The sequence below is a fragment of the Notamacropus eugenii genome, chromosome 3 (assembly GCF_028372415.1).
Source record: "Notamacropus eugenii isolate mMacEug1 chromosome 3, mMacEug1.pri_v2, whole genome shotgun sequence".
Taxonomy (NCBI): domain Eukaryota; kingdom Metazoa; phylum Chordata; class Mammalia; order Diprotodontia; family Macropodidae; genus Notamacropus; species Notamacropus eugenii.
The window spans coordinates 482,817,840-482,845,004 of NC_092874.1; the positions used below are offsets into that span (position 1 = coordinate 482,817,840).

Below are 27,165 nucleotides of genomic sequence, written 5' to 3' on the forward strand. Positions count from 1 at the left end.
GTTCTCGAAGAGAACCAAAATGGCACCACTGTGTTGGAGTCAAGGTACAGAGTGCCTGACCTTGGCTGATCAGACCATGTGAACTTGGAAGGTTTCTACCACATGTTGGCTACAAATAGTTCGCATGAAAATTTGGATTGCCGATGTCTCTAAATTTGCACATCTTGCATTCCTTTTGAGCTACAGCAATTCAGCTTTGCTCATATAGCACAATGCCTTCTTTTAAATATATATACATATATATTTATATATTAAATAATATAATATATTATATTATATAATTGTATATAATATATATCATTAAATTTATTATCAATTTAATAAAATACATTATTAATGAAATTATTAAATACATATATAATTATATTATATTAGATAATATAATATATTAAGCAATATAAATTTATATAAAATATATATTTATATATATTCAATGTCATTCTAATTAAATCATCATTTTTGTTGAGTTGGGAAGATAATGACAAACTTCATTTGAAAGAACAAGAAATAAAGAATACCAAAGGAAATAATGGAAGAAAAGATAACGGTTTAGTAGTGCCAGATCTTATACTATATCATGGGGCAGTAATTATTGAAAGTAGCTAGTACTAGCTAAGGAGTAGAAAGCTAGATCAATGGAACAGAGTAAACATGGAATTTACAGCAGGAAATACAGTAACGTATTTTATAAATGCAAAAAAGGATTTTGACATAAGAATTTATCATTTGGGAAAATTTGAGAAACTTGGAAAACAGCATGGCAGAAATTGAATTTAGACCAACATCTCACACCATTTACCAAGATAAAGTCAAAATGGATACATGACCTAGATAAAGAGGTTACAAGAAAATCAGAGGAACATGGAACATGTTAATCCTCACATTCTTGGGTAGGCAAATACTTTATGAATAATTAAGAGATGGAGAGCAGAATAAGCTATAAGAAATTATTTTAAAAAATTTTGTACAAATAAAACAGATGTAGCCAAGCTCAGAAGGAAAGCAGAGAATTGGAGAAACGGGAGACTTATAGACAATTTCTCAGATAAAGGTCTCATATCTCAAATACATAAAGAACATGCTCAAATCTATAAGAATACAAGTCATTCCCCGACTGAGAAATGGTCAAAGCATACGAACAGTCAGCTTTCTGATGAAGAAAACAACAGTGCCTTCTTTGATGTGGGCATGCCATGATGGATAGTCCTGTACCAGTGTCTCCCCTCTCATGTAACTGATTCCAGTGTTCTTCAGAGAGAACTAGAGAGTATCCTTGTATCACTTCTGATCTCCAAGTGAGCACGTGACTTGTGCATGTTTTCTGTAAAATAGTCTTTTAGGTAAACATACATTTGGCCTTTGAACAATGTGGCTAGCCCATCAGGGTTGTACTTTCTGCAATAGAGTTTGAATGCTTGGCAATTTGGCTTGAGAAAGGACCTCAGTGTCCAGTACATTATCTTGCAAGGTATCTTTAGAATTTTCCTAAGACAGTTCAAATGGAAGTCATTCAGTTTCTTGGCATAGTAGTGGTAGACTGTCCAGGTTTTATAGATATACGCCAAAGAGGTCAGTACAATGGCTCCATAGATTTTCAGTTTGGTAGGAAGCCTAAATACCTCTTCTCTCCTATGCTTTCCTTCAGAGCCTCTCAAACACTGTGCTAGCTCTGGCAATGTATATATCAATCCAATCATCCATGTGTGCATTCTTGGAAAGTATACTACCAGGGTAAGGGACCTTATCCACACTATTCAGTTTCTCCATTTGATCTAACTGATGGTTCCGCATCTGGATGGTGTGGTACTAACTGGTGGACAACTTATATTTTTTCAGCGTTAATTGTTGGGCCAAAATTGGTACAAGCAATAGAGAACTGATCAATATTTTGTTGCATATCAATTTCAGAGGCTGCATTGAGTGCACAATTATATGAAAATTTTAAAAAATCATGAACCAATTCTCCCTCCACTTTAGTCTTGACTTACAGTCTTTTCAAGTTAAATAATTTACTATCAATATAATAGCTGAAGTTGTGCTCATCCTCATTGATGGCATACAACAACATTGCTGAAACATCATGTTAAAAAACATGGGAGCAAGCACATGGCCATGCTTGCACATTGGTGACCGAGAAAGAATGAGGGCATCATCCATTATTCAGAACCTGAGCAAACATGTCATCATGGAATTGGTATACAATATTGATGAACTTCACTGGGCAACCACATTTGGCCATAATTTTCCAGAATCCCTCATGACTGACATTATCAAAGGCCTTGATCAGCTTGACAAGCATCATTGTATAGGGCATCTCACAGCCCCATACCTGATCTGACCACATTTAATGTCCTTTATTGATCACTTGGTGAAAGGAATAGAGGGCAAGCTGGTCAGGTTTTAAGATGACACCAAACTGGTAGGTGTAGACACAAAGATCTGAGCTTCTCCGAAGTGAAATAGGTAGCATTGGGCAGGCATGGTTCCCCTCTCATTGCACAGTCAGGCTGGTCATTTTCAGGTAGATACTAGATTCTCATTCAGATGCAGGATGGATTCAAAGTCCCTGTTGGCTCTGAGATTCTATGAGTCTCTGGCACTCATGAAGAAGCACATTCTTCTCTGAAGTTTGATTCCTCACTGCCAATAAAGGAAATGACGGTCCATGATATTTGGTCACAAGAAGCCAGAAGCGGCAGAGGCCTCTATTATTTTCCAAACAACCTCAGTAGTAGTCACTTAACTTTTGGATCAAATGAGATAATGCATAGAAAGCCTTATGGAAACATCTCCGCACTATATAAATGTCAGTTGCTATTATTATACATGTCAGCCATTTAGGAATAGATATTTCCCTGGCGCTTAGCACAGTGCATGGTACAAAGAACATGATTCATACATTTTCTGTTTTCTGAACTTGTTGACAATATGGGAAATGTCCAGAGAAGCATGATGAGGAAGGCAAGTGAACCGGTGAACATCCCGTGTAAGGAGCCATGGGAGAATTTTTTTAAATGACTAGAAAAGGAAGATTTTGGAAGAAGATATTATTTAAAGGTTGCCATAAAGAGAGCAGATTAGATTTATTCTGCTTGACCCCAAAGAGCAGAGCTGGTAGTAAAAAATGAAATTGTGCAGAATCAAACTGAAGCTTAATGCAAGAAAAACCTTCCTAATTCTGCAGTTAAGTAAACCCAAATTAGAATACAGAGGCACAAGCAAATGTTGGGCAACCACCTATTAGGCAGAGTAAAACAGGCCCTCTGCTCAATGGTGAGCTAGATAGATGCCTTCTGCTGCCCTTTCCAGGTCTGAGGGTCTAGGATTCAATGAACCATGAACTGAAGTAGTTTCCATAGAACCAACATTCACCTATCACACTATATTCTCACAATCTGCTCCCAAACCAAGAATATAGCATGCTCATTTCAGCATCATTATATACCCAACAAAGTAAACTCAGCAGCACTTGTTACTGAACTATATCAAACCGTGGACCTTAGAGGGAGTTCAAGCCAAGACCACAAACAATAAAAGTCCATTTACCCAAGCAAATGTTTCTATAAGTGAAAGTATCACCCACCCAGTTCAGCCCTCCCCTCCCAACTCCATTGGCTCACCATTATTTCCAGGATCATATGGAAAATCATCTATATGGCAATGCAAACTCTTCCTAATTAGGCCCTTTTCCTCCCTTTCTAGTCTTCTCATACCTTACCCCCGCCCTTTGCCCTGAGATTCAACTAAACTGGACTGTTTACCATTCATTGAATAAGTACTCAATCACACTCCATCTCCTATCTCCTTGCCTTTGCCCTAGTTTTTTCCCATGCCTGGAAAACTCTCCCTCCTCACTTCAGCATCTTAGCTTCTCTGGCTTCTTTTAAGGCTCAGTTAAAATGGCACCTTCTGTAAAAATGCTTTTCCTACAACTACCTGCCCCTTGATATTACCTCCTATACTCTGTATGCATTGTGTATATAGCTAAGTATTTACATTTTTCCTTTTCCCATTAAAATGTGAACTACTTGAAGGCAGGGACCATGATTTCGCCTTTCTTTCTATTCCTAGCACTTAGCGTGACAAACAATTAAATAAATGGTGGCTGAGCAACAGCTCTGCCTAGAGCCAACTGTGTTACTGTGCTCTTGGTCTGAGCAAAACTGACTGGCTCTTTGGTGTAGGAGATTCCTCTGAGCTCCAAGGAAGACCGAAATTTGAACCTTGTCTGATAGTATACTATGAACTCCAGCAGATGGAAAAACACTGAGAAAATGAAAGCGCAGAAGACATGAGGTTCCAGTGCAATCTTTTGTTTACCTAGGAAATGTCAGTTCAGACGTAGCCAGGTTCTTCGTCACCTCTCCCCACCATTGCAATTTTCCTTCTGTATTCATATGGCACAAAATTATCATACCTCTTATTCACCATGACACAAGGTCTGGGCTCCACCACCGCTGACTCGTGAAGACTTCCTGCATGATTTCTCCCCTCCTTTCTGTCCTGTGACTGCTTCCTTGAATCAGAAGCATCATGAAGTGTCTTCTTTTTCTCCCATTTGACATTTGTACCTCCCCCACCTCCCTCCTACTTGTCCTACTGCCCCACCTCAGAGCCTGAATTGATTCTTTTCTTAAAGAAATTATAAATTATAAAAGCAAGAAATATTTCTCCCATGTTCTATGTAATTGTCTTGAAACATGAGTTAGACAGACTAGATCATAGAATTTATGCCTAAAAGGGATAATAGGACCATCTAGTCCAATATCCCATTTTGTACCTAAAGGAACTGAGACCCAGAGAAGGTGACTTACCCAGGGTTGAATATTACCATTATGCATTCCAGGCTTCAATGGAAATTTTGGAACTAATGAAAATTTATATTATTGTTGACTAACCTTTGCCTTGGAAGAGGGGAAGTATTTGTACACTTTCATGGTATTCATCTCATATTTACAGCAGCAAGGTAAGTACAGATTGTCTACTATTGCGGCTTGTAGAGCCTTGCCCTCTCCAATGATCTCCCACCAGCTCTGTATGGATCATTTAAATACTACATTAGAAAGTATGTAGAATGTAAACTCCCGGAGGACTGGTATTGCCTTGCCTTTATCTCCCCGGCACCCAGGCTGGGAACTGCCACACAGTGGATGAATGCTTTTTAATTGATGGTCAAGTTCTGTGCCAAGCACTTGGGAAACAAAAGCAAGAATAAAACAGTCCTTGTCCTCAAGGAGCTTACTTTCTTCTGCGGGAGATCATTTAGAAGCATAAAAAATATGTACAAAACAATTCAATTCAGTTTGATGGGGGAGGGGAGCAGCATTTGAGAGATCCAGAGCTTTCATGGAAATCGCCTTTAATCAGTGAAGCAGTAGGAGTCTCATTCTCATCTTTAAAAGTGCAGGCATTACAGTTCAAAGATATTATATACTTTGCCCATAGTCACATAGATAATGTGACTGACCCAACTTTGCATATTTGACTTTCAGTGCTCCTGGCTGCACCAATCCTGCACCATATTTTTGTTTAACACTAGTGATGCGGCAGAAGCACCACTTTTTGACCTTGGACAGATCACCTCCTCTCTTTGAACCTCAGACTATGTTTGTGTAAAATAAGGCGGCTGGACTAGATGATCTGTTAGATCTCCTCTAACTCTGGATCTGGGATCTTATTAAACTATTAAAATAGACAATCAAGTATTTCCAAGCATGTAATTAACTCAACCACTTTCCTATTCAAATGGATGGACTATATAGGAGGCAGCCATTGAAATGGCTGGGAGATTGGGAAGAGATAGCAGGAAGGTGGGAAAATCAATTCTGTGAAATTGGAGTCTATTGAGGGGACAGGACTGGAAACAGCTTTTATGAATCAGGGCTTTTGCTAACAAATGGTGTGTGTGTGTGTGGGGGCAGCTAATGTGTCATGTTTTTGCCAGTCTTGGTCAGTCCCTCTGCATTGCAATAAAACTAGAGACCTCAGATAAAAGTGATTCAATTACAATCACCCTTGCCATTGCATAACCTTATGAGCTCTAGAAAGCCCCCAAACTTGACAGGAATTGGCAGAAAGCATCATCTGCAAGCTCCAAATAAGGTAGCAGAGTAAGAGGAGTTTCCTGACTGGCCCATGAGAATCTTAGCTTGAACCAGGATTCAGGCTGAGGTGAATTCTCATAGAATTACAGAATCACAAAACAAAGGCATCTTCAAGTTGGAAGAAATAAAAGACAAGTTATTCCAGCCCACACCAGTCCAGGACCTCCTTTCCCCACTCATTGCTTCCACCTACCTTTCCAGGCTTATTTCATATGAACCCTTTCACTCTGGGAAGGCTGAGAAGCCTTTGCATTATTAAGCACAGATCCAAAATTGAACGAAGATGTTTTTGTAATTGGTTATCATACTCCACTTGTAAGTGGCTATCATACTTAGAGTTACGAAGTTGTGTCTTAGACAGTATTTGAAATGAGGTTTTTCTTGCTATTCATTTAGTAAGTTTATATTAGCTCCAGGTTAAGAATCAGAAACCCTGGTCAATTCTTTTTACATTTTACATTTACATTTTGTATCCAACCAAGTCCCTGCTGGGATCTCTCCAGGTAGGAAGAGCAAACTCAGAATCCCTGGAAGCAGACAGAAGGACAACCTAGGGTAGTGATTGCTGGTCTCTCCATGAGCTGGGTGGCAGCTCTCTATTAATGGAGCTCCCTGGCTTTCTGTGTATAAACTAACACATCCTGGTTTCTTTTCTTTCTGGAACTGGGGCTTGAATGTATACTTTATTCAGGTTCTAGGAATGTAGAACTGCCTACCATGTCTTATGTGGATTTCTCCTTGTGGTCTCTATCTTCTGTTTCTTGTTTAACGGATCTAAATTCAAGAGTGAAGGGCCTGAATCACAGCCTCCCAAACCCATGGCTGCAAATTCTATGATCTTGGCCAATGGCTTAAGAACCTCAAGGAATCTAGGATTTTAATATCTATAAGTAAAGGATGCCAGGTTCTCTCTGGAGCAATGAACATGTTCATTTTGGCTGAGAGGGGATTCAAGACAAGTGAGGAATTATGGGATATACATGATTAGAGAAATGTGACACTTTGCAGTTATGGCTATTCTTAATATAATCATCCTTCATCAATTAGTATAACATTAGTAACAATAACATATTTTACAAAGTCCTTACCTCAGAAAAGTCCCATGAAGTAGGGAAATTCATCCTCTTTTTTTTAAGATGGGAAAAATGTGGCTGACAGTATTTAAGTGACTTACCCAGGGTCTCTCAGGTAGTAAATTCTGGAGCTGGGATGCAAACATCTATCACTTGTCTCAGTAATCCCTGGGCAACGGGAAAGATGTAAGACTTGATAGTTCCAACTACCTGTATCCCTCAATGTCCTTGCCTAAAAAATGAAGTTTGGTTTATAGGATCTTCAAGTTTCCTTCTAGGTTGGAAATAACAATCTTAAGAGTCTTATTTTCAAAACAGAATGATTAAAGAGATCTAAAAAAGAGGGAAGGGCCATTTATGTACCAAAAGACTTCTCACAGCTCTTTTTATGGTGACAGAGTAGGGAACTAGGGAGAGATCTATCCATTAGGGAACAGCTGAACAAATCATGGTATATGAATGTACTAGAATATTATTGAGACATAAGAAATGAGAAAGGGATGGTTTCAGAGAATTCTGAGAAGACTTTTTTGAATAATTTAGCATGAAATTAATAGAGCCTGAGAACAGTTGATACAATAACATCCAAATTTTAAAGATAAACAATTTTGCAAAACTTAACTCTGATCAGTACAATAAGCAACCATCACTGCTGGGATCAATGCTGGAGCATGCTACCCGCTTCCTCACACCACTGATGAACTCAGGATACAGAAGGAAGCAGACTGTTTATATTGGATATGACCAATGGGAGAATATGTTTTGACTGAATTTGTATATTTGTTGCAAGAGTTTGATTTCTGTTTTCTTTTCTTTTTTTACCCAATGAGGTTGGAGTGACAGGAAGAAAAAATAGATCTTTTATTAAGTGAAAAAAATGGAATACATATCCATAAATATTTACATATACATACATGTGTATAATAGCATGGTCAATCAAACAAACATGTAATTGCACTTAAGTACAAGGGTGCCTTTCAAGAATACTATCCTGAGAAATTATGCTGTGTGGTTCCTGAAAGGCATGTCTGTTTGATAAGCAAAGCTGTGGTTTGATGAGAGCTTCCTTTGGCATTCTGGTGACTTATCCCTCTTTGGATGGGGGTGAAGACAGAGTTATCCAAAACTCTGTTTTACATAAAAAATAATATTCTCCAGAGATCTCCCTAGATTTCCTGTTCCTTCCTGCCCAAGAGCTGATAACATCTGACGGCTGGTGCTCACATCAGGGTCTGCTTACAGTATGTTTACCTCCCCCACTCACTTAATTTTAACTAAACTAAGAACAACTTTACATGTAAACAAAAAAGAACCATATTTTATATGAGAATTAATTGAAAAATAGTATAATATAGTAGATAGATTGTTGGTCCTAGAGTCACAAAGACTTTCAAGCTGTGTGATCATAGAGATGTCAATTAAATTCTCCAAGCCTCAGTTTCTTCATCTATAAATAAGGGCAAATTTCTGACTCCCCCAGCCCTATTTTGTGACAAGAGCTATCATTTCTACCTCATAGGTTTGTTGTGAAGATCAAAGGTGACAATGCGTATGTATAGATAAAGAGCAAAATACCCTTCTCACAAAGACTTCAGGCCCCTGTTACTGTGTCTTGAAGAGGAAATCAAATATTTGGAAGATACTGTGGAATTGCCATCTGGAGAACATTTATTTACTGTGACTAAGAAAGATTGTGAGGAACAGGAAGGACCAACATAAACTCTTTCCTGAGAAGCTGAGTGAACACCTCTTACTCTCATCTCTTTGAGAAAGACTGAACAGACAGAGAAAAGACTGAATTTCACTCACGCTGGGAAGAGGACACCATAAATGAATTATTTAGAGATATTCACTTCTGTCTAGAGAGACGGATGACAGGACTATGGCACTAGGGTTTATGGAGAAGTTAGCGGTTACATTTGATGGTTAGAGGAGACTGATCTTTTTCACATTTCATATATCACTGAAATATTTAAGTGTTTTATTTGCTATTCTGTTAACAAATCATAGAGCCAGCAATGTTGATATTCATTTAAGGATATGAGATTAGAGAATTAGAGCAGGTAGGAGGAGGAAGAGATATAGATGAGAGAAAACTTACAGGAAATGACCTTTCTTCTGGTTCAGTAGTACATTGGGGTAGGGTGTTAGAATCTATTAATTCACAATGGAAGATCAGAACTTTCACATTGGTTGCCTTAGAACCTGCTTAGAAAATTAAGAAGGAGAGCGCCAATAGCAGTTTGAGATGGGTAAGGGTTGATGTGGTTACTGACTAGTGTAGAACACTAAAAATTGTTCACTGACCTACCTGGATTGTGCATGGGCTCTCATCCCCAGCTCCTGCTATGTAATTAAAGCATTTTGTAAGCATTAAATGTTACATCAATTTTACCTATCCTCACCATCATCACCAACACTAGCATCTTTATCTCCACCTTATGTATCTTTACATGGTTAACTATATTTAATTAACTGTATCGTTTCATACTCAACTAGTTTAACAATGTATCTTTATATAGTGAACTATGTTTGTTTAACTATGTATCTTTACAGATAATCAGTATCTGGATTTGCAGAAGAGCAGAATTGGAAGGTTGGACAGGAGCTCGGCAGGCGTCTAGTACAACTCTTACCTGAAAGGAAATTTCCACTACAACGTCCTTGACGTTTGGTCATGCAGCCTGTACTTTACGACCTCCGCTGAAGGGGACATGATGACTGCATTAACAAATGAAGGGTATATATTCCTATCATCTTGAAGCTAATCAAAAAATAACCTAGACTCATAGCCAAAAGCCACTGAGAGGATGAGAGAAGCAGAGACTTAATGATGATCTTGGGAAAGCACTGGGACTTATTTTATTTAGCCCTTAAAGGAAAGAGAAAAGAACCAGGAGTCTTTCCGGGGAGGAATTACAAAGAGACAGACTTAGGCTTGATACAGGGGAAAAATTATAAGAAAATGTTCTAATCAGAGAGATTGTAAAATACTTTGGGGTTATCTGGAAGATAGTGAGTTCAAACAAAAGCACAGTGAGTCCATGTGGGGTAGGGAGTAGGGGCCATTGCTGTGATGGTTCAGATGGGCTGAGGGGCCATTAAAATCCCTTCCAAGTTGGATCCCATAATCTTTGATTTTGTGACAGTGATGATCTATACAATAATAATAACATCTAACATTCATCCAGTCCTTTAAGATTTGTAAACTCTTTACCTGTGTAAATCCCATTTCATTCTTAAAACAACTCAGTAGTAATCCCCTTATTCCCATTTTACAGATAAGGAAATTGAGGCTGAGATAGGTTAAACTGCCTTTTCAGGGAATTATGGTCCTCCATATTCTTATTTTTCTTCATATCCTGAGCACAGTACTTGACACATAAAAAGTGCTTAATAAATCCTTGTTTGCTGTCTGATTCCATTAGCAACAATTTATAAATATACATTTTCATTTAACACCACATTCCTACTATCTTTGCATTACTCCTTTTCAAAAATCAATCAAGGAAACAAATTAGGGAAACTCTCAAGAATGTGATATCTGGGCTCTCCATTTCAGGCCAGTCGCAGAGAACCTGTCTCTATGGATCCTATGGACTGTAACTTGGGATGACATTGTGCAGTGATGACTTCTCTATATTTGTGTTGATGTTTTTCCCCGTGGAATATTACTGTTCTTCATTAAATGAACGATTTAGGTAACCTTGATTTCAATGGCCCCATCTTAGCTCCTCTAAGGAATATTTAACATTTGTACATTCTCAGACAGTGGCGGGGGCAGGGATGGCAGACTGCAGATATCTATTTCAGAAGAGACTAATATACATCAAGTAACCACAAAAATGGAGACCTCAAGTCCTAGGAGAGGAATGAAGAAGTCTAGGCTAGGAAGCCAGTCAGACAGGCTCTGCCAGGAGCCCAGCAGCACCTTTTCCATGAGAGGTATGTTGGGAAAGAAATATTCACCAGGCTGGCAAAAGTTCTCTAGTTACATGCTGAGAAGGTCAGGCTGCAACCCCATAGAATGAAGTCAAGGCAGGAGGCATTTTCTGGTCCCCGTGTATAACTGTGAGGGAACCTGGGACTGTGTAGTCATGCTCCAACCCAGTAAAGCTTGGGAGGGCAGAGGGAAAGATGTATGAGCTCATCCTTTCCAGTTCTGTGTCAGGACAGGATTGGGCCTGAGAATCAACAGTGGCTAGTCTCATTTTCAGTGACTCAAATGATGGGGACACCACATCCTTGGGATAACATTCCTCCTCCCCCGAGGTCTTCCTCATTTCCCTATGTTATGGTTACCTCCAGCTGAAGAAAAATCAATTGGAGGTTGGTCAGTTTGGCTGTTTACATCATAAACAAACTGGTCCTTCACTACTTGGAGCTCTTTCTCATAGGAAGGGCTTTACAGTAATAAAAAAATCTGAGGAGCTGGCTTAGTGTCTAGAGGTCTGGAAGACCTCATGTCAGGAAGACCTGGATTCCTCCATCTCTGATTTCTCCCTCACCGTACTCCTCTCCTCCTCCCAGCTCTGTATCTTCATTACCCCTCAGTGTCACCATGGAGCATGAGAGAGTTTTGTGCTCTCCAAAGAGAACTGGACATTTTCCCTGGGATGGCTCCTTCAACTCCACAGCAGATGTCATATATTTCTTTATCTCTGTATTATTGTTTTCCATCAGTAAAATGGAAGCCCATGGAGGGCAGGGTCTAGTTTGATCTTTGTCTTTCTATTTCCACGACCCAGTACAGTGCCTGGCATCTAGGAGCTCCTTGTTTAACAGTCTATTTAGTTGAATATGTTGAATGACCAGCTAAGTATCTACTGGCAATCGATCATTAATCATTTATTAGGTGACTGCTGTATGCCAGCTACTGTGCTAAGCACTGGAGATACCAAGAAAGGCAAAAACACTGTCCCTGCCTTCAGGGCTCCCATGTTTTATTGGGGAAGACAACACGCGAACAACCAGTGACAAATAAAAATGAGTAGGAAAAGTTGATAAAAAATCAAGGCAGAATCCATTTCAGTCTCCCCTAAAGTGCAGGAGTAAGTATGGCACCACCATTCTCAACTTTAAAATCCAGGGGCCCCATCAACCCCAGCATCAAATGGGCCCTGGCTCCATCTCACCTTACCAGGTTTATTGAACATTCTCTGGTGCCACACATTATGTGATCCATCTAAACTGACCTCTGCTGATCTCAAGAGAGCCTCCATCTCCCATCTCCATACTTTTGCGTGGCCTGTACCTTAGGCCTAGATCTAGATGGAAGGTCTCTGTCTCTGTCTCTGTCTTTCTGTCTCTCTATCTCTCTGTCTCTCTCTCTGTCTTTGTCTCTCTCTGTCTCTCTTTCTCTCTCTCCCTCTCCCTTTTTTCTTTTTTTTCTTTTTTTATTTTTTTTATTTTTTAATGTTTAACAATCACTGCCATACAATTGAGATTTTATACCCCCCACACCTACCCCCCACTACCCTCCTCCCTCCCCATGACAGCATACAATTCTGCATAGGTTCTACATATACTTTCCTATTGAGTACATTTTCACTATAGTAATGCTATGTAGTCGGATTAAAATAAATGGAAGAAATCATTTAACAAATCAAAACATGATACACAAACACATACACACACAAACATGATCTGCTACATTCTGCGAATCACTTCCATATTTCTTTCTCTGAGTGTGGAAGGCATTTTGCCTTAGAAAACCACCATTGGGATTTTTTTTTTTAAGAAGTTCTTGCGTTATTACGAAATTCCAAGTCTACCAGAAAAAACTCTCACACACTGTGGTCGTTGCTGTGCACAAAGTTCTCCTGGTTCTGCTCCTTTCACTCAGCATCAGATCATATAAGTCCTTCCAGGCCTCTCTGAAGTCTTCTTGTTCCCTCTCCCTTTTTTCTCTCCTCTCTCTGTTGTCTGTCTCTGTCTCTCCTCTCCCTCCACTTCACCTCCCTTCTCCCCTCCTCCCCTCTCCCTCTCCTCTCCTATCCTCTTCTCTCTTCTCTGTCTCTGTGTCTGTTTGTCTATCCCTCTCTCTGTATCAGTCCCTCCTCTGCTTTTTAAACTTCCTTCAAGCCTCAGTTCAGGCAACCTTGACCACTGCACTCACCGTTCCAGATTCTAGGTCCTCCCCACACACTCACTGTAAGGTTATCCCATTATCGTGTTTTTGTTCTACAGTGTTGAATGTCAGTGTTGTATGGACTATAAGCTCCTTGAGGGGAGGGCTGCTCAGTTTTTGCCTTTGTAACTCTACAGCTTTGACACATAGTAGATGGTTAACAATTAATTGGAACTCTCTGACCCCTGCTTTCCTTTTTTTTTTTTCCAATAGAAATAACTCCATTTGCACTGTTATGAGATGAACTATTTGCATACCTTAAGCACCAAATGCAGTCAATCAGTCCATAGGTGACTATCAAGCCCCTTCAGTTTAGCCGGGACTGTGTTGGGGAGCTGATACAATGGTATCAGTGAACAAGTCCCTATTCATGCTCAAGTCTCCTGGTCTAATTTAGGAAAGAAATGGGGAGTGAGGACGGTTCAGTCTTCACTTGAGTCCCTCTCTGCTGAATGAAAGGCACTAGGAAATACCAGGTCCTGCCTCTGGGGCCCTGCTTCTTGGGCCACTCCCAAAGCCAGGCTTGATTTCATGATCTTGGTGCCTTTCAGTTCCACCAGAGAAGGCATTATAGGTGATCCTGAGAGACGTGTCCTGGCGATCGTGGGCTAGGGAGGCTTCTCCCAGCGCAGGCTGAACTGGGGCACTGTGGTGAGCTGCAAGGGCTGTTTTGATCCCCATGACACCAGGCCCAGGGGAGGAGGTCTCAGGGCAAGTCAGTTGGACGCCAATGCTGTTTTCAGTGTCTTGTCTCAGTCAAGTTAAACATATTTAGAGCTCTTAATCTTTCCTCCTAAGTCAAGCCCTCCCTTTCAGGCCTCAGTCATTTTTCTATTTTCCTCTGGATTTCTTCCAATTTGTTGACAAATCTGCCATCATTCATTCAAGCTGATTTCTGAATTTCTGGCTGATGCCATCTCCAAGGCTCCCTTCATAGCCGTAATCTACCCAGAAACCTCATCATGTCCCAGAGGTGACCCAGCTCCTGAAAAGTCCATGCCAACAGGACAGAAGCAGGGCAGGCAGGGAGGGAGGGGTCCCATGTTGGATTCCAAGCCCTTTATCTGTGAACCAGACCAGCCAGCTTTGGGAAGGTGCCTTCCCTCCTTAACTCCCAGTTCTAGACAGCAGTCCCAAGTGAATGTATGCTCTGTGGGCATTTGTATTTCCCTTTTGGGATTTTTGCTAAAGATTCTAAAAGACAGAAATGTTTTCTCACAGATTCTCAAAGTTGAGAGGGTTCTGGGAGGTCATTTGACCAGTCCATACCTGTATAGGAATTCCCTAAAATCCCCACACAGTAGTCATTCACCTTCTGCTTGGCCATTCCCAGTGTGGAAGAGAAACTCATCACCTCCTGAATCAGCACATCCCATATCTGCACAACTCTCATGGCCAGCAAGGCTATCTCCACGTCAAAGCTAAATCTCCCTCTTTGAAACTTGGACTCATTGTTTTCAGTTTTGGGCAAAGGCCTGGACAGACCCCTCTTCTGTTCTCTTCTAGACCCTCAGACATGTGATGACATCTGTTCAATCCCTGCATCTTGTCTTCTTCAGGTGGATATCTCCAGTTCCTTCAACAGAACCCCACATCTCCAACATTTATCATTTTCCTATTTTGCCATGTTAGCCAGTCTGACAGGTGTGATATGACACCTCAGAGTTGTTTTGATTTGTATCTCTCTAATCAATAGTGACAGGGCATTATTTCATATGATTATAGATAGTTTTAATTTCTTCCCTCTGAAAACTGCCTCTTGATATCCTTTGACCATTTGTCAGTTGGGGAATGATTTGCATTCTTGTACATTTGACTCAGTTCTCTGTATATTTTAGAAATGAGACCTGAGACACTAGTTATAAAAACTCTTTCCCAGTTTTCTGCTTCCCTCCTAATCTTGGTTGCATTGGCTTTGTTTGTGCAAAAACTTAACATAATAGCTTAACATAAAAACTTAACATAAAGCTTCACATAATCAGTTACCAATTTTGCATTTCTAAATGTTTTCTTTCTCTTATTTGGTCATAAATTCTTCCTGTCTCCATAGATCCAACAGGTAAACTATTGCTTGCTCTTCTAATTTACTTGTAGTATCAGCCTTTATATCTAAACTGTGTACTCATTTGCACTTTATTTTGGTGTATGGCATAAAATGTTGTTCTATGCCTAGTTTCTGTCATACCATTTTCCAGTTTCCCAGTAGTTTTTGTCAAATAGTGAGCTCTTATCCCAGAAGCTGGGGTCTTTGGGTTTATCAAACAATAGATTACTATAGTCATTGACTACGGTGTCTTGTTTGCCTAGCCTCTTCCACTGATTCACCACTCTATTTCTTAGCCAGTACCAAGTGGATTTGATGACTGTTGCTTTGTAATACAGTTTTAGATCTGGTATGACTAGACTACCTTCCTTTGTATTTCTTTTCATTAATTTTCTTGATGTTCTGGACATGGTCTTCTTTGAAAGACTGGCATGAAGAATGAACACAGACTGCGAGTAGACTGAGCTGCCTGAGTGGGGACTCAGCTAACTGGGTAACCCAGCTCATCCTCTCCCATCTGTCTCCCTCTCCCTTTTCTTTGGGGCTTTGGTGTTTACTGGCTAGATGTCCTTCCTTCCTTTCCTTTCTTTTCTTACCTTCCTTCCTTCCTTTTTTCCTTCCTTCCTTCCTTCCTTCCTTCCTTCCTTCCTTCCTTCCTTCCTTCCTTCCTTCCTTCCTTCCTTCCTTCTTTTTCCAAGACCTTAAACCCAGTGTACTCTGAAGCCCATGGGCTGGACAACAATAAGACCCTGCCCAAGATCCACTTAATTGCTGGCTTAGAGTGGTGATCACTACTAAAATTTTCTGTTGATTTAGTTATTTTTTCTTTTGTTCATTAAAAGGACCATTCCATGACTACTTCTTAAAGAGACCTATGCACTCAATGTTATCTCCCTCTAAATGAGTATCTGAAAAGGCCAGCCTAAAAAGGCCAAGGTCTACTATTGCATTCTGGGCCATCTCCAGTCATTCTGATGAATATCTGATCACTGGACCCAGATGGCTCAGGAAGAGAAAGTGAGGTTAGGGACCCTTCACAGCCCTCCCTCACTCAAAACAAAGTCAAGTGACAATTACATCATCATTTCTCTGATGTCATGGTCTTCTTTGAAAATGAAGGATGAAAACACACACACACACACACACACACACACGTTCACTAAAGTCTTGTTAGTTATCCAGCCAACAAATATTTATTAGGTACCTACTATGTGATAGGCATTGGGTTAAGCACAGAGAATACAAGGAAAGGAAAAAACAAAAGAAACTCAGTGCCTACTCTAAGAAGATCATAGTCGACTTTCATTTTTCCCACCTCCACACTAAATGGAATAAAATAGAGAAGCGAGAGACAATAGAAGTAAAGAAAGCAACATGATAGATAGGGAACTAGAGTTGGAGCCAGGAAGACCTGGATTCCAACCTTGCTTCTTGTCCTGACACAGTAGGAGATCATCAGACCCTCAGAAAGTCTCTCTGAAATTCTAGGGGCCTGTGCACCTCAAAGTCTAGCCTTCTCTAAGCAATGGGATCAGGAACAAAGAAAGCTTGAAATGAGAGAGGAAGGCCCAGTGGCTGCCCAGGTTACCACAAGGGGAGCCATGGTTTCTCTGTTGTCTTTGTGCATAGCACATAGCAGTCACTTTGAACATCCTTATTCTTTGATAGATCAGCTAATCTAATCTTTTATGAGGAAATGAAGTTTTGCATAACCTGGGACTTGTCTAGACTCACACAGAGTCTCATGTAAAGGAAATAGTTGAGTCAGGATGGGAATAGGAATCTTCTGATTCCCAAGTCAGTATTCTTTCCATTTTGCCATGTCGTCTCAATCTCAAAAGGGCAAAATAGAGCCTTAACGAACTGAGTATCAACCTGGCACTGACTTTGTTCTTAAGCACATCAGAAAAATCTGTGATACGGGCAACATGCAGGATAGTCTAAGGCCCTGGTTCTCAGTCACTCAACAAGCAGCTCTTTAAGCATGAGATGCAATGGATGCCATTGGCAATATCTAACCAAGCTCCAAGCCCTCCACAGTGCCTGCTTCAGCCACCTTCATGGCTGTTGGAACAAACTGTTCTCATCTATCCATTCTACCAGGGGAAGTCTTCATGTGCTTGGGGTAGAAGCCCCACTAACTCACTGATATGTTTGAGACCCTTTGGTTACCCTCAACCTGTTTTATCGCATGTGATGAAATAGTTTACCAGGTGTGGCCACTGTACATGTTACAGCTGCTTACAGCCATAGGTGAGAGTTAGGTGGAACAGATAGGCACTTAAGTTGGAAAGCAGTCATGAAAAGGGCTCATTGTTATATGGCTGTGAAAGTTGGATGGTATATCAGTGTCATGTCAGGAAACTGAATTTTCATTTGAACTGTCTTAAAAATAATCTTGAATATGGAGGAGTAGAAGGATGGCTCTGTAGAAGCTCTCCCCCCATAGCCGATAAAATATCTGCAAAAATGACTCTAAACAAATTCTAGAGCAGCAGAAGCCACAAAATGACAGAGTGAAAGAGATTTCCAGCTCAAGACAGCTTGGAAGACTGACAAGAAGGATCTATCACACCAAACTCAGAGTGAAGCACAGCTCAGCATGGGCCAGGTCACAAGGCACAGACAGGACTAGAACAGATTTTAGCATGTAGAATCATGGGTAGCAGCTGCAGTTCCCAGATTTCTCAACCCACAAACACCAAAGACTGTTTTAGAGGTCAGTAAGAAAACTCTTTCACCTGGGTGAGAGGGAAGTGAGGTCAGTCCCAGCCCCAGGATAGTGACAGTCACTGTGGCAGCAACATCCACTTTTGGGGCTCTCAGCCTAAAGACCCTGGGGGAATTGAGTGGCTGATCTTGGTCAGAGGGTAAAATAGAAATGGAAAGAAAGAATTCAGAGCTCACCACTTGAAAGCAACCCCAGAAGGAAAACTCCTAGGAATACTGTGGCCAAATTCCAGAGTTCCCTGGTCAAGGAGAAGATATTACAAGTAGCCAGAAAATAACAATTCAAGTATTGTGAAAATGCAATCAGGATAACATAAGATTTAGCAATTTCTGCATTAAGAGATAGAAGGGCTTCGAATATGATATTCCAAAGATCAGAGGAGATAAGATTAAAACCAAAAATCACCTATCCAGCAAAAATGAGTATAATACTTCAGGGGTAAAAATGGAATTTCAATGAAATAGTGGACTTTCAAGCATTCAGAGCTCAATAGAAAATTTGACTTTCAAATACATGAATCAAGAGAAACATGAAAAGGTAAATAGGAAAGAGAAGCCTTAAGGAACAAATTAAAATTGAAGTGTTTATATTCCTACATGAAAAGATGTTATTTGTAACTCATGAGGCCTTTTTCAGTTTTAGGGTTGTTAGAGGGAATACATACATACATATACATACATACATATACATGGATGTGTATACATGTATATAGGTATTGTATGTATGTGTACATTATTTATGTGTATATATGTATATGTACATGTATGTATATTATATATGTGTGTATATATACATACACACACATATATATACATACACATGTGTGTATATATAGAAGGCATAGGCTGAGCTGAACATGAAGGAATAATACCTAAAAAAATAAAATTTACTCTTGAGTGGAATGTACTAGGAGTAAGAGAAAGGGAGAGGTAGAATGTAGCAAATTATCTCACATAAAAGAGGGAAGAAAGAGCTTTTACAATAGAGGGGAAGATGGGGGAGATGAAAGGGAATAAGTGAGCTTTATTCTCATGGGATTTGGTTTAAGGAGGGAATAACACACACTCAATTGGATATGGAAATCTATTTTACCTTGCAGGAAGGCAAGGGGAAAGGGGATAGGAGAGAGAAGATAATAGAAGAGATAGCAAATTGAAGAAAGGGATAATCAGAAGCCAATACTATTGTGGGAGGACAGATCAAGGGAGAGGATAGGATAGATAGGATAGGCAGGAGAGGATAAAGAGAAATGTGGTTAGTGTTTTACAACATAACTATTATGGAAGTGCTTTGCATTATTACACATGTATGACCTATAATGAGTTGCTTGTTTTCTCAATGAAAGTGGGTGGGAAGGAGGGAGAGAATATGGAACTAAAAGCTTTAATAATGAGTGTTAAAAATTGTTTTAGCATGCAACTGGAAATTAAGATATACAGGCAATGGAGTATACAAATCTATTTTGTCCTACAGGAAAATAGAGTGGAAGGGGGATGGAAGAAGTGTGGGTAATAGAAGGGAGGGCAGACTTGAGGAAGGGGTGGATGGGAAGTATGTTGTACTAGGGTGGGGGTGGGAGAGATGAGGAGAAAATTTTAAATTCAAATTCTTGTGGAAGGGAATGTTGAGAACTGAAAATAAATAAATTTTATAAAATTAAAAAAAAAGAAATATTCTGAAGATCACCGGGCAGGATAAGGTACCAGACACTAAGGTCCTTACTCTAATTAAAATGCCAGGTTTGAGTTAACTCTGCTTCAGAGAGCACAACTCCAAAGGGCTGGCCACGTTGGTTGAATGCAAAATGTACACTTACCAAAAAGACTATTCTATGGACAACTCACATAGAGCAAGTGTTCACATGGTAGTCAAAAGAAGCAACACAAGGACCCTCTCAAGGTCTCAAGAACTTTGGGATTGATTGTGTGACATGGGAGACACTGGTACAGTATTCAACATGGTGTGCCCACATCAGAAAAGGTGCTGTGTTCTATGAGCAAAGCTGAATTGAAGTAGCTCAAAGGAAACATGAGATGAACAGATTTAGAGACATTTCCACTTCAAATGTTCACATGGACTGTCTATGCCCAGTCTGTGGCAGAGTACTCCTAGCTCACATCAGTCTGTCTCATCAGTCACAGTTGTATACACTCCAACTTGATTCTAGCATAGTGAGGTCATTTTGATCCTCTTTGAGAACAAAGGACAAAAGCAGTTCAGATACCTACTATAGACCAGGCAATGTGCTAGGCAATGGGGAAACTGAGGCAAATGGTAAAAAAGTCCCTACTTTCACAGAACTTTATCTTATATTCATATACACAGAGAAACATACACATGTATATGCACACATATACACATGTGTATATATACAAGTATATGCATATATGCAATATATGTATGCTTGCATCGTTTTATATTCATGGAAACATAGTATATATGCATACATGTAGACATATGTGTATATATGGGTATATATACAGGAAATAAAGAAGTTACACTTATTTATCCTCTCCTACTATGTCTTAGAAGGTCAGAATTGGCTTCTTATTGATGAGAACACTCGTGTTTTGAAGGATGTGCACTTTAGGAAAATGATTCTGGAAGCTGTATTACAGATGGTTTACAGATGGAAGAAGGACCAAGAGTTCTGCTAAGGAGTGGTGGCACTGTCTCTTTCTCCCACTGGTGCTTGTCTACCTCCACACAATGTTCTTCACTCACCAGGGTCCTTCTTAACATGTAAAGTCCAGATAAATGAGTAGAATACTCCATGTGTATTCCAGTTAGGGCAGTGCTGAGGCTAAATAATGCATGAGAAGAACAACGAGAACTTGTCTGGCTCATTTATGGTCTATGGATGGAAGCAACAGAATTGAAAAAAAAAATAATCCAGTTGTTAAAACTTAAAAAAAATTACTATTGAAATTATTTGTGCATCCTAACCTTGGTTTAGAAATCTTGTGGAACTAGGTCTCAGAGATCGCCCTAAGGAAATGAGGTTGAATGGACAGTTGTTAGAAGGGCCATGACCTGGAGTATTGAGTTCCACATCACAAGACATGTTCAAGCAAAGAATCTAAGACCTTCTGCCAAGGAAATTACTGGAGGCTTTTCTGAGTCTGTAACACCTCTTCCTTCCTCAGGAGGCACAGGAATAAAAATGGTACTTGGATTTATTTATATAACTAATAATCTGTGCCATTTTCTACTGGTTCCCTTGATCCTCTCCCCCTTGAACCCTCTTTTCTTTATATACAATCTCTCTTGGAAACTGAGTCAATCCCAAGAAGCCAGTGTCTCTTTGCAGATAACTCACAAATCTACATATGTAGCCCTCATCTCTTCCCTGATCTTTGGTGTCTCATGCCAATCATGTGATGAATAGCTCCAACTACATATGTGCAAAATAAAGCTTATCTTTCCCTAAAACAAACAAACCAAAAAACTCTTTCTGTTTCCTTTTTCTATTATTGCTAAGCACTCAGACCCCTTTTCAATCACTGAGGTTCACAGCATCAGCATTAACCTTGAACTCTTCCCCTTCCTCACCACCCTTCCCTCCAAGTCTAATCAGTTTCCCAAATTTTCTTCGTTCTGTCTCCTCAACATCCTCACATCTATTGCCTTCTCTCCACTCATTGCTTGGACACTCTAATTTGGGTTTTGTCACCTCCCCACTGGCCTACTGCTATAACTTCTGAATTGGAGTCCTTGCTTCTCCTTTACCTCCAAGTACTTCTCCCAACAGAAGTCAAACTGATGATCCCAAAGTACAGATCTGAGCTCAGGCTTCACCTGCTCAAGACACCTCCTCAGTTTTCAGTTGTTTCACTGAGAAAACACTATCTCTTCATTTGACCTGTCAGCCCAACTCAAGCCCATGTGTCTGGCCTAATTCCATATCTCTTCCCTTCTATCATTCCTATCAAAGCAACTCAATGGTCCTAAACATGACATTCTGTCTTCAGTCTCCATCATTTTGAACTGACTGCCCCCCCATATCAAGAATGTCCTCTTTCCTCATCTCTGTCTCTTAGAATCTTGAATTTCCTTTAAGACTCAGCTCTTACACTACCTTCCATGTAAAAGTGTCTCCTGATTTCCTCAAGCTGCTAGTACTTTCCACCCTCCCTCCCCAAATAACTTGTATTCAGCTTTTACATATTTACACACATGTCCACCTTTGACCACTGATAGAATGGAAACTCCTTGAGAGTAGGGCAGTTTGTTGTTGTTATCACTGGTGATGGCAGAGAAAGGCACTTAAATCATTGTTGAATTGGATTGACCTTAACTGAATTAAATTTAATACTGTCTTTTTTTCCAGATGGATATGAATGAAATATCCATAGCTAAATTTCTCCGAGACTGTGTGGTTCTCTTTCCCTTTATCCTTAGAGTCAGGTAGACAAGTCTCCTCTCTTTAGCCTACTTACAACTTGTAGGGGTTAACAGTATTTGATAAATTAGCATTGTAATCTTACACCTGTCCTCACTCTCTGCCATTGGCATAGGTCAGAAAACCTAGAAAACTACATGTAGAAGGTTAAGTCAGGAAGCCAACTTTGTCTTTGGAGAAAGAGGATATAGAGAGGAAAGACATCCTGAAGGGCTTTTGCATGTTGGCCCTATGTCCTCCTGTTATGGCAACAAAAATGAACAAGTAACTGAAGGCATTATTCAGAGGCAGGATGGCCACCGGCCTTTGAATCAAGCAGACCATGATTTGAATCCTCCATCTGATAAATGACAAATTATGCAACTCTGGGCAACTCCTTTAACCCTTATGTGCTTCATATAATTCCTTAGAGATATTATTTACATGTTAAATCAGGGATGCACTTAACAGAAATACTGGCCTTCTTTCTTTAGCTCTTAAGAATTTCACACATCCATAGCTCCTTACCTCTACCCAGAAAATCTGGGATCTTTACTACCTACACTGCCTCCCAAAAGTGATGTCCAGCTCCACTGGTGAGCACACAATTACCTCAAAAACCCATTGTTTACATATGGGTCATGAAAAATCCCACAAACCTGCAAGGAGCAGCTGTTTGCCAGTCTCATGTGGCCTCTGTCTGACTGCTGTGTTCTAGCTGGGGCTTGGTTGGTATGCCCTGCTTCTGGTCACACTTCCTCATAAGGTGCCTTTTGTGCCCCAGATCATGGGCAATGTGTCATTAGTACCTCTCCTTAGGAGTCCTATTGTGGTCAACAGATGGAGGTTATTCACATTATCCTGAGGCATCGAGAACACAGAGTGAGACAAAGGAAGCCACTCTCTATCCTGGCATCACTGCATGCCAAGGAGGGGAAAATGCATGTAATCTCTATTTCAGCATGCCGTCACCACTGTTCAGCCAATTAGTCACATGTCAACAATATGTCAGTATTGTTGTTTGTCATCCATTCTCCAAGAGGTTCATGACATCAGGAACATGTCATGACATGCAAGTGAGGGAAGGCTGTGCAAAGTCACCAGTTTCATCGGTCCTCTACTCATCTGAGCCTAATGGTAAGATATAGATGAAGACAAGTGGAGACGACCCCAGATGCAGTAGGAGGCCTTGGTCTTTTTGAGCTAAGTTCTTTCCCAGGTCTCAGTTTGTTGAAACAACATTCATTCAGTGATTAAAGGCTAAATAAAAATAAGGCAAAGAATGACCTCTTTTGCCACATCAAAAAAATGAAATCCATCTAGGAGGGGAAGCCCCTCAGAGTTTCTGACCAAAATAGACACAAATGCCATTTACTCTCTCTCTGCGCCATCAGAATCCAAACAATGACCAAGTGAGACTTCAGCTGGGCCCCATTGTTGACTAACCAATAAGAGCCAGAGTGATTTGGGTTTAAGTCATGGTCTTTAAAAAAGAAATCTATCCCCCAAATCCCAAGATATCTTCCTAGGTTTCAGCGATCAAAACTTATATTCCTTTGGGCAGACCACTAGTGGGTGGACAGAGGGAGAGGAGGTAAAGGAGGGAGTGAGGGAAGGAAGGTAGGAAGGAAGAAAAAAAGAAAAGAAGGAAGGAAGGAAGGAAGGAAGGAAGGAAGGAAGGAAGGAAGGAAGGAAGGAAGGAAGGAAGGAAGGAAGGAAGGAAGGAAAGAAGGAAGGAGGAATTGGCCAGTTGGGTGTCCAGTGAAGCAACTACTACTACTCACAGGCTATTGTTTGTCCATTTTTGAAGAGGACTAGGACATAAGGAAGGAGATGTCATGACTTGCAAGTGAATTGGATTCAAGAGAGAGAGGGCTATGCACTTTGCACAGTGATATGTCAGTTTGGTATGCAGTAAAAGCACTGTTACTATTTGTCCTTCATTTCAAAGAGAAGCAATGACATCACAGGGTGATGTCTTGACTTGTGGGTTAATTGGATTTAACTGAGGCAGAGTTACACAAAGTGATCAGCCTCACTCTCTTTTCTAGTCATAGAGGTCCAAAGACAAAAATCAGCATGACTGGCAATGCCTTGGCTTCCAATGGATGACTTTGATATCTTCAATGTCTGATCAAGCTCTAAATGCTGCACAGCACCGGCATTGGAAGAAATTGTTCTCACCCTCCCATTCTACTTGGGAAAGTCATCGCATGCATAGGGGAGACATTTGTTTGACTCACCAACAGGTTTGAGGTCTGTCAGTTACCTTCGTCCTAGTTTAGCTTACCTGTTAAATGGTTTTATGAGATTGTGGCCTCTGCACATGATGCAGTTTCTTGGAGCCATTGATATGAATTGAGTGATGGTGGAACCAGAGGTAGATGAGCAGCCCTGCCAAGGGCTTAGCAGCCGTCCCATCAGAGGTGCTGGTCCTCCCTGAACACCCCCTGCACCCTTAGTAAAAGCACTAATGTGGAGCCAGGAGGAGTTGGGGTTCAAATCCCACTGCCCACACCACCTAGGAGAGCACAGACAATTCGTATCATGTTTCTCAGCTTCGGTTTCCCTTTTAAAAAACAGTAAAATTCTGCGTAAATATGACATCACTCTCACTAAAACCCTTTAGTTTCCTTGGAGTTCTGTTGAGTACATTTAAAGTAAAATAATAATCATAGCCATTCCCTACTTTATAGAATGATTTCTTTCAGGCCTGACCTACCTTCTATCAGAGATCTGTACTATGCTATCTGAGAATGGTTCTTCCCCAGGATCTCTACCTCAGTTTTCCAACATTTTTACTATGACTGTGGATCCTTTGGACTTAAAACTGCTTCTCCCCTAAATTCTACTTTCTTCTCCATAAATTTCCATGCTATTGACAAAGAGAGACTCCCTCACATGCAAGATTATATCTTATCAGTTCCTGTGCCAATGGTAGCCTATAGATGTCACAGTTCAAGTTTCCAATATTCAAAGACTTTACCATGTGACTTTGGGAAAGGGCCTTCTCTCCTATGGGCCTCAGTTTCCTCCCCTGAAAAATTAGATTACTTAGTTTCCTGATCCATGAGGATTTTGTTCCCATGGATTTTGTTCCTACATTGTCTTATTCCTGGTGGGACACCACAAGATCCAGGTATTGGGTAAGTGTTAAAAGTCAGATTAGTTTACAAGCCTTTCTTTTGCTCCAGTAAAATCATTAGACAGGTATAAAGAATAAGGATGTTTTGTTTCTGGCCTGCCACAGACCCCACAGCCATGAACAGCATGCCCATTCTCTGCAACCATTTCTTCATCTCCATCACACTCCATGACTGGATCAAAATAAGCACCATGACCTGAGGAGATGCGCCCCAACCAGAATTCTTCTACCAGTCTTACTCAAGTCCCTATTTTAAGACTAATGAAAGATTTTGATGTGGTTTGGTCATGCAAGTATAAGTTGGGGCTAAAGAATATGTGAGGCAGCTGTGCGGGCAGAGGCAGCACTTACATTCCCTACAGGTGATGTTATTCTGGGGGAAATCATTTAAAAAGGATGTTAGACAAGTTAGCCTTCATACCAGAACCAAGGAGTCTTTGAGTCCTTGGGATTCTCTCATGTGGAAGGAGGATCATTAGCCAGCTGACAATCAAGAAATTCAGAAGTTTTCTATTTGGCCGCAGAGTGCAGAACTAAGAGGAATGAGGGGAAGGTGCAAATGGGAAATTATTGCTCCAGTGCCAGGAAAATCATAGTTAAAAAAAACCCTGAAATTCCAGCACTGTCGAGAGAGGACTGGGCTGCTTCCTGATGAACTCTTTATGGATCTCCCTTTTCCTTTTCACCTCCACACCTAGTGTCTTTCCTGGCTCTGAAATCACTTGTATCTATTTCAACGATATTTTTTACATGCTCCTGTGTGTACATGTTTATCTCCCAATACAAGGTAAGCTCTTTGTTTTTGTCTTTGCCCCTCTATTGCCTGGGACAGAACCTGACATAGAGAGAATATTTAGCATATGCTTGTACCAGGGAAGGTATTGTGTCCTCTCTCTTTGGAGGTCTTTGAGCAAAGACTAGATGACCTTTGTCAGGAAAGCTGAGTAAAAGAAACCTCGCTGAGGCATGAGTTGGGCTAGATGGTGGTTGTTGACCCTTCCAGCTTTGTGATTCTGAGTCTATTCCAGGAACTTTGAGCAGGTTATTAGGCTCTTTGACAAAGGTAGGAGGTAAGAAGGACCTCATCCCTCATGAAAAGCAATGGTACTCTTTGCGGAGTAGAAGTGACAGGCATAGGGCTGTGGGGTTAATTACATGGAGTAAGGAACTGTAGACAAAGAGGAAGCTTTTAAACCTCTAATGAGTGAAGGACAGGCTCAGGAAAAGGATGAGTTGAACTAGATCACTTGAAGCAGTGTCCATTGACTACTGATTGATTAGTGACTGTAACTAAACAATCAAAAAGAAGGTTTTTGCAGCTAAATCCTATACAAATAGGTTTTAGTAGGACATTTCTTTGTTACAGAAGATGATCCTTTCATACAAACTGATAATTCTTTCCTGAAGACAGTTGGTCACTACTGGAGAAGATTTTTTTTAGAAAAATGAATTGGATGGATTGAGTGATAATCAGCCACTATCCTGATGCCACATGAGGTCAAGCCACCCAGAGGAAGGCTGTCAGCACATGAAGTGCCCCTCCCTCCCAAAGGCCAT

General features: G+C 40.5%; 1 long non-coding RNA gene across 1 annotated transcript in view; it reads right to left on the minus strand.

Moving 5' to 3' along the window:
* The window catches only part of LOC140531778 (uncharacterized), a 90,722-nt gene extending 67,319 nt beyond the window's left edge, over positions 1-23,403 (minus strand). The window contains exons 1-2 of the long non-coding RNA XR_011976437.1: positions 23,123-23,403; positions 7,279-7,409 (exon numbers count right to left, since the gene is read on the minus strand). This is a non-coding gene — a long non-coding RNA (uncharacterized lncRNA). The remainder of the gene's footprint in view (positions 1-7,278; positions 7,410-23,122) is intronic.
* Between the last annotated feature and the right edge of the window lie 3,762 nt (positions 23,404-27,165).